The 13702-nt window shown below is 40.9% G+C and overlaps 1 protein-coding gene across 3 annotated transcripts in view; it reads right to left on the bottom strand.

Moving 5' to 3' along the window:
- LYPLA1 (lysophospholipase 1) overlaps positions 1 to 13702 on the bottom strand; it is a 51560-nt gene that overhangs the window by 28861 nt on the left and 8997 nt on the right. The window lies entirely within an intron of this gene.

Below are 13702 nucleotides of genomic sequence, written 5' to 3'. Positions count from 1 at the left end.
GAACGAGAGCGCTGAAGGAATGGAAGTCCGTTTGCACGTGTGTAGGGAGACTGGGTAGAAAAGAGAAAGCAAATGGGAGAGGTTGGAAAACATAAAATGGGTTACTTGACTGGTGATTTGGTGGGTGTAGAGAAGCAAGTGAAAAGGCTAAATGGAAGGGCAAGTTTTCACCATCTATAGAAAGCTATATAAGACAAGGACTCCCCTTTTTTTCCCCAAAGGTACTGTAAAAATAATGAAGTCTCCTTAGAAAAAAAAAATTATACTTCAATGTCCCTAACAAGATTGCTTAATAAATTATGTTTCTTCCAAGTTCTGCAATTCTTTTAACTGTTGTAGAAGAGAAAATGTTCACAATATATTTAGTTGTAAACCAAGTGATAAAACTACATATTGTAAGACCCATTTTTAAGATACATTGTATTACGTGTATGCACAGTAAAAATGGAAAATATACTGACCAAAAAAAAGCCAAAAAATAACAGATGGTGGCAAGGTCACAGAGAAAAGGGAATGCTTTTACACTGCTGGTGAAAATGTAAATTAGTTCAGCCATTGTGGAAAGCAGTGTGGCCATTTCTCAAAGAACTTAAAACAGAATTACCATTCGACCCAGTAAATGAATGCCATTACTGGATATATACCCAAAGGAGTATAAATCGTCTCCCATAAAGACGCATGCATACGTAAGTTCATTGCATTGCTATACACAACAGCAAAGACATTAAATCAACCTCGACACCCATCAGTGGAAAATGGGATAAAGAAGCTATGGTACATATACACCATGGAATGTTATGCAGCCATTAACAAAAGAATGAGATCATGTACTTTGCAGCAACATGGATGGAACTGGAGGCCATTATCCTAAGCAAACTATCACCTGAACAGAAAACCAAGTACCACATGTTCTCACTTACAAGTAGGAGCTAAATAACAAGAACACATGGATACTAGGAGAGGAACAACAGACACTGGGGCCTACTTGATGGTGGAGGGTAGGAGGAGGGAAAGGATCAGAAAAAATACCTATCAGGTACTATGTTTATTACCTGGGTGACAAAATTATCTGTAGATCAAACCCTCAAAACATGCAGTTTATCTTGCAGATGTACTCCTGAATCTAAATACAAGTTACAAAGTAAAAAATAAAACAGTTGTCTGGGCGTGGTGGCTCAGGCCTGTAATCCCAGCACTTTGGGAGGCCAAGGCGGACGGATCACTTGAGGTCAGGAGATAGAGACCAGCCTGGCCAACATGGCGAAAACTCATCTCTACTAAAAAATAAATATAAAAAAAAATTAAAAAGTTAATTCTTCTGAAGATAAAAGGAATACATTTATGAGATAATAAAGTGTATGTTCCAACTTTTAAAATAAAGATAGAATGTTACTGAAAAACAGTGTGAATTACACAACAGCAAGTATAATAAAAATTATGTTCAAACAGATAAACCTTACAAACATACTGGGCAAAAAGAGCTGGACACAGAAGATATACATATAATACCATTTATCTGAAAGTCAAGAACAGGCAAAACTATGGTATAGTAATAAAAGTTGGAGTAATGATCATCTCTGGGATGGGAGGGTACTAACTGCAAGGGAATGAAAAATACTCCTGGGGAGCTGGAAATGTTCTCTATCTTCATCAGGTTGATGGTTTCATAGGTGTAAGTAAAAATTTATCCAGTTAAACATTTAATTTTTTTTTTTTTTTGAGACAGAGTCTTACTCTGTCACCCAGGCTGGAGTGCAGTGGCACGATCTCAGCTCACTGCAAACTTTACCTCCTAGGTTCAAGCAATTCTCATGCCTTAGCCTCCTGAGTAGCTGGGATTACAGGCATGCACCACCACGCCCCGCTAATTTTTTGTATTTTTAGTAGAGACCGGGGTTTCACTATAGTAGAGACTGGGGTTTCACGAGGCTGGTCTCGAACTCCTAACCTCAAGTGATCCGCACTCCTCAGCCTCCCAAAGTGCCGGGATTACAAGTGTGAGCCACCGCACCCAGTCCGGCTGAACATTTAAGATTTGAATACTTGATTATATCATAATCCAATTTTCAAAATAATTTTCAAAGATAGCACAAATCCAACTCAAAAAAGTTCTTACACCAAACCAATCTGAGTTTAGAACTGCATAACAGTTGCAAAGCAAAGCAACTGATAAATTCTCTCTTTTTTTTTTTTTTTTTTGAGATGGTGTCTCGCTCAGTCGCCCAGGCTGGAGTGCAGTGGCGCGATCTCGGCTCACTGCAAGCTCCGCCTCCCGGGTTCACTCCATTCTCCTGCCTCAGCCTCCCGAGTCGCTGGGACTACAGGCGCCCACCACCATGCCCGGCCTATTTTTTGTATTTTTTAGTAGAAACGGAGTTTCACCGTGTTAGCCAGGATGGTCTCAATCTCCTGACCTCGTGATCCGCCCGCCTCCGCCTCCCAAAGTGCTGGGATTACAGGCATGAGCCACCGCGGCTGGGCCAGTTCTCTTGTCTTATAATTTCAGTAGAATTAGGAATAAACTTAACAATATGTGTATAGTTAGCTTTGCAAATAGATTTTAACGTGCACAATAAGCAGTATTTTGCAGCAATAATAAATACCTGGCATATAGGCTACCATTCCTAGATCGTGGGCCCAGAGTAGACATTACCAAGCAATTAAGGCACTTTCTGTCACAGAGCCTTGACCAACAAAGGTATCCAAGCAGCATATAAGATAAAACACTAGACTGGGTGCAGTGGCTCAAGCCTTTGATCCCAGCACTTTGGGAGGCTGAGTTGGGCAGATCATTTGAATCCAGGAGATCGAGACCAGCCTGGGCAATGTGGCGAAATCCCCATCTCTACTGAGAATACAAAATTAGCTGGGAGCGCTCCTGTAGTCTCAGCTACTCGGGAGGCTGAGATGGGAGGATCACTTGAGCCTGGGAGGCGGAGGGTGCAGTAGGCGAAGATCACACAACTGCACTCCAGCCTGGGCAACAGAGTCCTCGCCTCCCCCTGAAATAAATAAATAAATAAATAAATAAATAAATAAATAAAACCTGTCTGTTATCTCTGCAAAAGATAACAGCATAACCACATTATAAAATGTTTTCCATGGTTATTGCCAATGTTTATTTTCTGTGAGCTGTTTTCATTTCTATTTCAATTTCTAAGTATATCGTTACTTTATTTGAGCTAATGACCTCAGGGATAACTAAATAAGCTTTAAACATTACAGTATTATTTCAGCTAATTATAGCTTTGGGAATAAATAGCCACTTAAAAACAAAGTCACACTTATAAAATAATCTTCAGGCTGGGTGTGGTTGCTCACTCCTGTAATCCCACCACTTTTGGGAGGCTGAGGTGGGCGGATTACTTGAGCTTAGGAGTTTGAGACCAGCCTGAGCAACAATGGCGAAACGCTGTCTCTACAAAAATTAGCCAAGTGTGGTGGCACACGCCTGTAGTCCAAGCTACTCGGGAGAATGAGGTGGGAGTTGCACTGGGCACGAGAGTACCATGCCACTGCACTCCAGCCTGGGCAACAAAGCAAGACTCTGTCTCAAAAAATAGTAATAACAATCCTCTACCTATTTATTAGAGTTCAAAAAAAAAATAAAGCTTCAATTATGTTCCTCAAAACATTACTACATATAATAAAAGCTTGACCTATATCATGGCTGGCTAAGGCAGATGACAGCCTTATTCCCTTATGTTTTACACTTACAAAGTATATTGAGAAGTAAATATGTATGTAAATTGATGGTGACTATAGAAACAGAATTTTAAAATGTAATTTATTTATGTATTATGTTTTTTGAGACGGAGCCTCTCTCTGTTGCCCAGGCTGGAGTGTAGTGGGGTGATCTCGGCTCACTGCAACCTCTGCCTCCTGAGTAAAAGTGATTCTCCTGCCTCAGCCGCTCGAGTAGCTGTGCCACCATACTTGACTAATTTTTGTATTTTTAGTAGAGACAAAGTTTCACCATGTTGGCTAGACTGGTCTCAAACTCCTGACCTCAGGTGATCCGCCTGTCTTGGCCTCCCAAAGTGCTGGGATTATAGGCATAAGCCACTGCACCCGGCCAAAAATTTAAATTTAATATGGATTTTAGAATTGTTATTAACACAATAAAACATTGGCTATTCTCTCCATACCAAAGAACTCTATAGCACTGGCTTTTTGAATACTTACAATCTTTTGCATGTATTAGACATTTGTCAAAGAATAAAAATGCTGGAGTTCACAGGGAAAAGTACAAGAGCTTTAAGGTATGGACTTTGTAGTTCAAAGGCCTTTTGCTGTACTCACGAGTTTCTAGCCCTGTCTGGAGTAACAGGCTGTTGAAGAGTTGCCTCTCAATTATTCAACCCAAATATACAGACAATGCAACTATATTTCACAGTAAACTTTGACTATTCGTAGTTCTGCCCCTATTTGTGCTCAAAATTGCAATTCTACAATTATTAATATTATTCATTTATATTTTGTGCTACTCCTGTGTTTATGCCTTAACCACACAGATCCTTGTTTTCCCTACTATATACACACAGTTTTTGGCCAGCAGCTCTACTTCAATGAAAGAGCTCAAGAAAATGCCTTTTTTTAAATAACAGAAGACATGCTGAAGAAAAAAAAGCAACAACAACTAGGAGATTATTTTATTTTGAAAGAGTCTCGCTCTGTCACCCAGGATGAAGTACAGCCTGCAACCTCTTCACTGTAACCTTCGTATCCTAGATTTAAGCAATTCTCCTGCCTCAGCCTCCCGAGTAGCTGGAATTACAAGTGCACTACCATGCCCACATAATTTGTGTATTTTTAGTACAGACGGGGTTTCACCATGCTGGCCAGGCTGGTCTCAAACTCCTGACCTTGCGATCTGCCCACCTTGGCCTCCCAAAGTGCTGGCATTACAGGCATGCGCCACCACGCCTAGCCTTTCTTTCTTTTTTTTTGAGACAGAGTTCTGCTCTTGTTGCCCAGGCTGGAGTGCAATGGCGCAATCTTGGCTCACTGCAACCTCTGCCTCCCAGGTTCAAGTGATTCTCCTGCCTCAACCTCCGAGTAGCTGGGATTACAGGCATGTGCCACCATACCCGGCTAATTTTTGTATTTTTAGTAGAGACGGTTTCGCCATGTTGGCCAGGCTGGTCCTGAACTCCTGACCTCTGGTGATCCGCCCGCCTCCACCTCCCAAAGTGCTGGGATTACAGGCGTGCGCCACCGCATCTGAGGAGAGAAATTTAAAAAACAAACTTCTACATGCATGAGAGATAAAGACTGAGATATAGACTGTGTCCTCAATGAACCTGAAGTCTTGTAAGAGAAACAAGATATAAACACACCACCATACAAATCAAAATTTAAGCACTACAAACAAGTTACAAAGAATGTCAAAATGTGGAAGAGAAGGGAAAGATTAGTTTCAGCTATGAAAATCAAAAAGAATGTATAGAGCAGGAGCAGTAAGACAGATGCCAGGTTTTCCCCACAATGCACACGCACATACATACACACCATAGTATGTTTTATTCCTTATTACAATTAGGGGAGAAAAGACAAAAGTAGAAAATGAAAAGCATTTGGAGTGGCGCAATCAACAACCAATCCTTTTTTAAAAAAAGAAACAATCATTAACAGCTTAGCTCCTACTTGTTATAAGACTGTATGTATCTACAGTTTTAGAATGTACCTTTTTTTCGTAGACAGGCTCTCACTATGTTGCCCAGGCTGGTATCAAACTCCTGGCTTCAAGTGATCCTCCTGCCTTGGCTTTCCAAAGTGTTTGGATTACAGGCATGAGCCATTGCACCTGCCCAGGATATACTTTTTCCACTTAAATCGCTGGAATTCTAATTTATCAAATATTCTTCTTTCTAAACATTTTGGCATTTCAATTTTTTTCACACAGATTTCTTATTGTACAGTCTTATAAATGAATGTTTGCAGACATCATTTTTTCCTTAGAAAAAATTCTTTAAAATGTTGTCACAAAAATCTTTTAAAAAATTAGGCCTTTGCATATATATTGTTAAATGAGGCTAGAAGAATATTTTGAAATCAGAGATAGAAATTGAAGACACCTCAGATAAAGTAGGTTAAGATCACATGGTGAAGAAATGATTGCTGTGCTCTGTATTTGAATGTTACCAGGTAGTCCATAAGAATCCACAGAAAAATCAAATGACAAATATTATCATCTTAGGAATATCACTCTAAGCAAATACAGCTCTAACTCTCATGCAAGCTAAAAATAATGAAAAGCTCAATTTTTCATAGTATGAATATACAAACAGTTCCCAACTGTTTGTTGGGTATAATGGCTAAATTTACGATTTTTTGATTTTATGATGAATTTATCATGATGTAGAACATCTGTATATCAAAAAATATTTAACAACAGGGGTCAATAATTGTTTTCTGCAAAGGACCAAAAGAGTTAACATTTTAGGCTTTACCAGCCAGAAGGTCTCTGTTGCAACTACTCAACTCAGCCACTTGGGATGAAAATTAACTATAGACAACATGTAAACAAAAGGATGTGGCTCTGTTTCAGCAAAACCTTATTTATGTACAATAAAATCTGAGTTTCATATACTTTTCACGTGTCACTAAGTCTTAAGTTTTTTCCTAACCATTTACAAAAAGTAAAAACAAGTAGCAGCGAAAATGCATGGGATGCAGCAAAGGCAATGCTCAAATGGAAATGTATAGCTGTGGACATCTGTTTTAAAATAAAGATCTCAGGCTGGGCATGGTGGCTCACGCCTGTAATCCCAGCACTTTGGGGGGCTGAGGTGGGCAGATCACCTGAGGACAGGAGTTCAAGACTAGCCTGGCCAACGTGGTGAAACCCTTTTTCTACTAAAAATACAAAAACTAGCCTGGCGTGGCAGTGAATGCCTGTAATCCCAGCTACCTGGGAGCCTGAGGCAGAAGAATCACTTGAACCTCGGAAGCGGAGGTTGAAGTGAGTCAAGATCGTGCCATTGCACTCCAGCCTCGGAGACAAAAAATAAAATAAATAAATATAAAAATAAAGATCTCAAAATAACAATCTAATCTACCTGAAAACAACAACAACAACAACAACAAAAACTTAATCCACAGTAAACAGAAAGAAGAAAATAATAAAAACAAGAGGGGAAATAAATGCAATAGAGGCCAGCGTGGTAGCTCCCACCTATATTCCCAGCACTTTGGGAAGCTGAGGTGGGTGGATCACTTGAGGTCAGGAGTTAGAAACCAGCCTGGCTAACATGGTGAAACCCCATCTCTACCCAAAATACAAAAACTAGCCGGGTGTGGTGGCACCTGCCTGTAGTCCCAGCTACTCAGGAGGCTGAGACAGGAGAATTGCTTGAACCTGGGAGGCGGAGGTTGCAGTGAGCCGAGATTGAGCCACTGCACTCCAGCCTGGGTGAAAGAGTGAGAGTCCATCTCAAAAAAAAGAGACTATCAACTAAAGCAAAACTTGGTTCTTTGAAAAGATCAACAAAAAATGGCAAATCTTTAGCTTGATCAACCAAGGAAAAAAAACACAGAAGACTCAAATTATTACAATCAGGAATCAAAGAACAGACTACTACTAACTTGACACATAGAAAAGATTGTAAGAGAATAGTATGAACAATTACATGGTAATAAATTAGATAACCTAGATTAAATAGACAAATTCCTAGAATGACACAAACTACCAAAAACGGATTCAAGAAGAAACAAAATCTAAATAGGCCTATAATAAGAAATTGAATCAGTAATCAAGTCTCACAGAGAAAAGCCCAGTACAACACGGCTTCAAGGTGAAGTCTACCAATCCAATGTTTAAAGAATCCTTCTCATTTCCCCTGCCCAAAAAAAGAAGGAACACTTACTCATTTAGAAGGCCATTATTACTCTGACGTCAAAACCAAAGGGTATGAGAAAAAAAAAATGACAGCCAGGCGTGATGGCACAGCCAGGTGTGACGACTCACGCTCGTAATCCCAACACTTTAGGAGGTCGAAGTCGTGGGACTGCTTGAGCCCAGGAGTTCAAGAGCAGCCTAGGCACATGGTAAGACCCTATCTCCACAAAAAATAAGAAAATTAGCCAGGCATAGTGGTGTGCACCTGTGGTCCCAGATACTTGAAAGTATTGTTTGAGCTTGGAAGATTGAGGTTACAGTGAGCTGTGTTCACTCCACTGCACTCTAGCGTGGGTGACAGAGCGAGACCCTGTCTCAAAATGAAAATGACAGACTATCTCATAGGAATATAAATACAAAATCCTAAAAACTACCAAACCAAATCTATCGACATATAATTAGGATTATACACCATGACCAGGAGGGATTTTCCCTAGAATGCAAGGGCGGTTCAACATAAAAATTTAATAAATACAATACACCATTTTACCGGAGATTGTAGCCAGGGAAACTGGCAAGATAAATGGCATCCAGATTGGAAAGGAGGCAGTAAAATTCCCTCTCATGATCCTGTGAGCTGAGTATCTTATGATCTTACATACAGAAAATCCTAAGAAATCTACAAAAACATCCCAAGATCCCAGGATATAAAAAACTTATCAAAAAGGAATATTTCTATACACTAGCAATCAACAATATAAAAATGTAATAAAGACAACAATTCCATTCATCATAGTATACAAAAGAATAAAATACTTAGAGGAATAATTTAACAAAATAAGTGAAAGACTTGTAATCTGGGCAGGGCATGGTAAGGTGTGTCTGTAATCTCAGCTACCCAGGAGGCCAAGGCAGAAGAATCGCTGGAACCCAGGAAGCAGAGGCTACAGTGAGCCAAGATTGAGCCACTATATTCCAGCCTGGGCTGTAGGGCAAAACTATCTCAACCAAACAAAAAAACCATCAGGATGAAAAACTGTTGTGCTGCAAAACATACTACCAAGAGGGTGCAAAGACACCCCACGCAATGGGAGACAATATTTACAAATAATATATCTGATAGGAGTCTAGTGTCCAGACTATATAAACAATTCTTATAAATCAACAATAAAAAGGCAACCCAATTTTTAAAATGGCAAAGGATCTGAACAGATATTTCACCAAAGAAAATATGCAAATGGCCAATAAGGATGTTTGAAATGCTTGTTCTCTGGTACCATAAAGAAATAGCATTCAAACATAAATTTATTTAGTAAGGTCATGTTTACTTCCTGCAGAAAGGGTACGCTCGCCAGCAGTTATGCCACGAGAGCACACCGAACAAAGGAGAAAGAGTCATTTATAATCTGACGAGTCCACCCTACTGCTGTGTCAGGTTTCCATTAGCTGGAACGGGACCTCACATTCTGTATTTGTCCCGATTGGCTAGCAACTTGGAACTTTTTAAAACAGGCAAAGGTAGAGGAGAACAAAGGAAGGAGGAAGTAAGTTGTGGAATGCTGAGAAAGATAACACTTTTAAATACGGAAGAAGAACAGGCTGTGACCTAATGCTTGCTTGGACCAGTATAAGCATGCCAGGGTAAATATTTAGGCTAAATTGTGGGAGCTAAGAGCTAAAGTACATTGATTTCTTTATTACGGCTAGCAGACATTTCAGAATGTTAGCACAGGTCTTCGAATAAATTTTGCTTTTAAGAGAAGTTGCTATTTATTCCTAATTAGATGCGGAGGAAAATCTTTGAAGAGGGACCTCTATTTTACTTTTTACAAGGACATGAGATGATGCTCAACATTAACCATTAGGAAATGTAAATCAAAATCACAATGAGAGAGCACTTCACATACAAATGGATGGCTATAATCGAAAAGACAATAACAAGTGTTAACGAGGATGGAGAGAAATCCGAGCACTCACACACTGCTGGTCATTTATCTTGGCAGAAGTGTAAAAAAGTGCAGCTACTATAAAAACTGTCCTGGAGTTCTTCAAGAGTTAAACATAGAGCTACTATTGACTCAGCAATTTGACTTCCAGGTATATACCCCAGAGAACTAAAAACATTATGTCCACACAAAGTCTTGTACATCAATGTGCAGGGTAGTATTAGTTATTAGAGTCAAAAAGTAGAAACAATCCAAATGTTCATTAATTGATGAATGAATAATTTTTATGTGAATTTTCTTTTTAAGAGACAGAGTCTCACTATATTGCCCAGGCTAGACTTGAACTCCTGGCCTGAAAGGATCCTCCTGACTCAGCCTCCCAAGTAGATGAGACTACAAGCACATGACACCATGCTCAGCTAATTATTTACTTGGCAATGAAAGAAAGCAGTACTGGTACATGTTACAACATAGATGAGCCTGAAAAACATTATGTTATAAAGTGAAAGAAGCCAGATGCGAAAGACCAAATATCTGATTCCACTTCTATGCAATATCCAGAATAAGCAAATCAACAGAAACAGAAAAAGATAGTGGTTGCCAGGGAGGGGAATAAGTAGTCTGCATATGGATTTTGGGTTTCTTTTGGGGATGTTGAACACATTCTGGAATTAAAACAGTGGTGATAGTTGAATAACTCCGTAAATATACTAACAACTACTGAATTGTATACTTTAAAAGAGTGAAGTTTTTGGTATGTGAATTATTAAGTACAGTAGTTCCCCATCACCCATAGTTTTGCTTTCTGTGGATTCAGTTACTTGCATTCGACCACCATCGAAAAATAGGTGAGTACAGAACAAGAATGTATTTTGAGAGATCACATTTACATAACTTTTGTTACAGTATATTGTTATAATTATTCTATTGCTGTTGTTCACCTCTTACTGCCTCATTTATAAATTAAACTTTATCACAGGTATGTATGTATAGGAAAAAACATAGTTTTCCTATACGTGGGGTGGGGGAGACTTTGAACATACGTAACAATACTAATACTAATATGTATGTATTAGAAAGTATATAGTAATACTGTAATAATGAGTGGCAGGTCAGAATTGAACCGTGGGCCCTTGTTTGCCAACCTCTTTTTTTCTTATTTTTATTTTTTGAAATAGGGTCTCACTGTCGTGCAAGCTGGAAGTGCAGCTCAGCTCACTGCAGCCTTGACCTCCCAGGCTCAGGCGATCCTTCCACCTCAGCCTCCCAAATAGCTGGGATTACAGGCACACTCCACCATGGCTGGCCAACTTTTTGTATTCTTTGTAGAAAGTGGATGATACGGTTTGGCTGTGTCCCCTCCGTACCCCCTCCCCCTGGCAAAATCTTACCTTGAATTGTAATAATCCCCACGTGTCAAGGGTGGGACCAGGTAGAGATAACTGAATCACAGGGGTGGCTCCCCCCCATGCTGTTCTCGTGATAGGGAGCTCTCATTTGATCTGATGGTTTTATAAGGGGCTTCCCCCTTCACTCAGCTCTCATTTCTCTCTCCTGCCACCTTGTGAAGAGGTGCCTTCCACCATAATTTTCAGTTTCCTGAGGCCTCCCCAGCCATGTAGAACTGTGAGTCAATTAAACCTCTTTTATTTATAAATTACCCAGTTTCGGTAATTTTTTATAGCAGCAAGATAACTAATACATGGGGTTTTGCTGTGTTGTCCAGACTGATCTCGAACTCCTAGGCTCAAGCCATCCTCCCACCTCAGCCTCCCAGAGTGCTAGGATTACAGGTGTGAGCCACCACGTCTGGCTCCAACATCCATTCTACATAAGAAATACTAAGAACCAGGCAGGGCGTGGTGGCTCATGCCTGTAATCCCAGCACTTTGGGAGGCCGAGATGGGTGGATCACCAGAGGTCAGTAGTTTGAGATCAGCCTGGCCAACAAGATGAAACCCTGTTTCTACTAAAAATACAAAATTTAGCCGGCACAGTGGTGGGCACCTGTAATCCCAGCCATGCAGGAGAATCGCTTGAACCCGAGGCGGAGGTTGCAGTGAGCTGAGATCACGCCACTGCACTCTAACCTGGACAAGAGTGAAACTGTCTCAAAAAAAAAAAAAAAAAAAAAAAAAAAAAGAAAGAAAGAAGAAATACTAAGAACCCTTACATGAGAAAAAGAAATAGGAATCTTGGGTTCTAGTCCCCACTCAGCCACTATCTAAAAGTGTGGCCTCAGAAAGCTCTGTCAGTCTGGTGGTTCTCGGAATTGTGATCCCCAGACCTGTAGTATCGGTATCCAATGAGAACTTGTTAGAAATGCAAATTCTGGCCAGGCACAGCAGCTCATGCCCATAATTCCAGCACTTTGGGAGGCCCAGGTGGGAGGACAGCTTGAGCCCAGGAGTTAGACTAACCTGGGCAACGTAGTGAGACCCTCATCTCTACAAAAACTTTAAAAAACAGCCAGGCGTGTTGGCACACAGGTGTACTCCCGGCCACTTGGGAGGCTGAACCCAGGGGGTCAAGGCTGCAGTGAGCTGTGTTCACACCACTGCACTCCAGCCTGAGCAATAGAGTGAGAGACCCTGTGGAAGCAAGGAGGAGGAGGAGGAGAAGGAGGAGGAGGAGAAGGAGGATGAGGAGGGGGAGGCAGCGGCGGCAGAGGAGGTGGAAGAGATGGAGGCGGCGGTAGAAGACCCTGTGGAAGCGGGAAGAGGAGGAGGAGAAAGAAAGAAGAGAAGGAGAAGGAGGAGGAGGAAGAGAAGAAGGAGAAAGAAGGAAGAGGAGGAGGCGGTGAAGGAGAAGGAGACAGAGAAGGAGAAGGAGGAGGAGAAGGAGAAGAGGATGAGGAAGAGGAGGTGGTGGAGGAGGAAGAGGAAAAAGAAAGGAGAAGAAGTGGCATGCAGACAAATTCCTGGGTCTCATTCCAGACCCACTCAATCAGAAACTGGCAGTGGGGCCCAAGAATCAAGACTTTTAGGTGATTTTGATGCATGTTATAGTATGAGACTCAATGACTTTCCAGTTCAGTTTTCCCATCCATAACCTGTAGCTAGTTGTACTGGATGATTCAAAGGCCTATACAGGTTATAAAAGTCTGAATCCAACCATATTAATATAAAAAGTATGGCCAAGCTGTATCCAACTCTTTTGATAATTTTCAATGACAATGAAAAACTCAAGATTTAAGAATTCTGGCTGGGTGTAGTGGCTCACACCTGTAATGCCAGAGCTTTGGGAAGCCAAGGTGGACGGACTGCTTGAGCTCAGGAGTTTGAGACCAGCCTAGGCAACATAATAAGACCCTGTCTCTACTTAAAAACAAAACAAAACAAAATCAGGCCCTGTGTGGTGGCATGCACTTGTCATCCCAGCTACCTGGGAGGCTGAGGTGGAAGGACTGCTTGGGCCGGGGAGATCAAGGCTGCGGTGAGCCATGAGCACACCACTGCACGGCAGCCTGGGTGACAGTGTGAGACGCTGTCTCAAAAAATATAATAATTCTAAAAAGCTTCAATTAAGCTGAATCTAATATTCAGAATCCTAGATTAATCAGAATATATTTCATTTTATTGTCAGAAAAAAAGGAAACAAAACACAGACACATACACACGAGGTTTCTAAGAGCCCAAAAAGTGAATTTCAGCACATACCCCCCAAAATATTACAAATTGACTCCAATCTGTTTCTCAATTGTGATCTCTTAAAAAGGACTGCAGAGGCCAGGCACAGTGGCTCATACCTGTAATCCCAGCATTTTGGGAGGCCAAGGTGGGCGGATCACCTAAGGTCAGGAGTTTGGGACCAGCCTGGTCAACAGGTGAAACTCCATCTCTACTAAAAATATAAAAATTAGCCGGGCATGGAGGTGGGCGCCTGTTATCCCAGCTACTTCGGAGGCTGAGGTAGG

This window comes from Macaca thibetana, chromosome 8 (assembly GCF_024542745.1).
Source record: "Macaca thibetana thibetana isolate TM-01 chromosome 8, ASM2454274v1, whole genome shotgun sequence".
NCBI classification, from domain to species: Eukaryota; Metazoa; Chordata; class Mammalia; order Primates; family Cercopithecidae; genus Macaca; species Macaca thibetana.
Note: the sequence above shows the minus strand (reverse complement) of the source record. Positions and strands in the feature narration are given on the sequence as shown.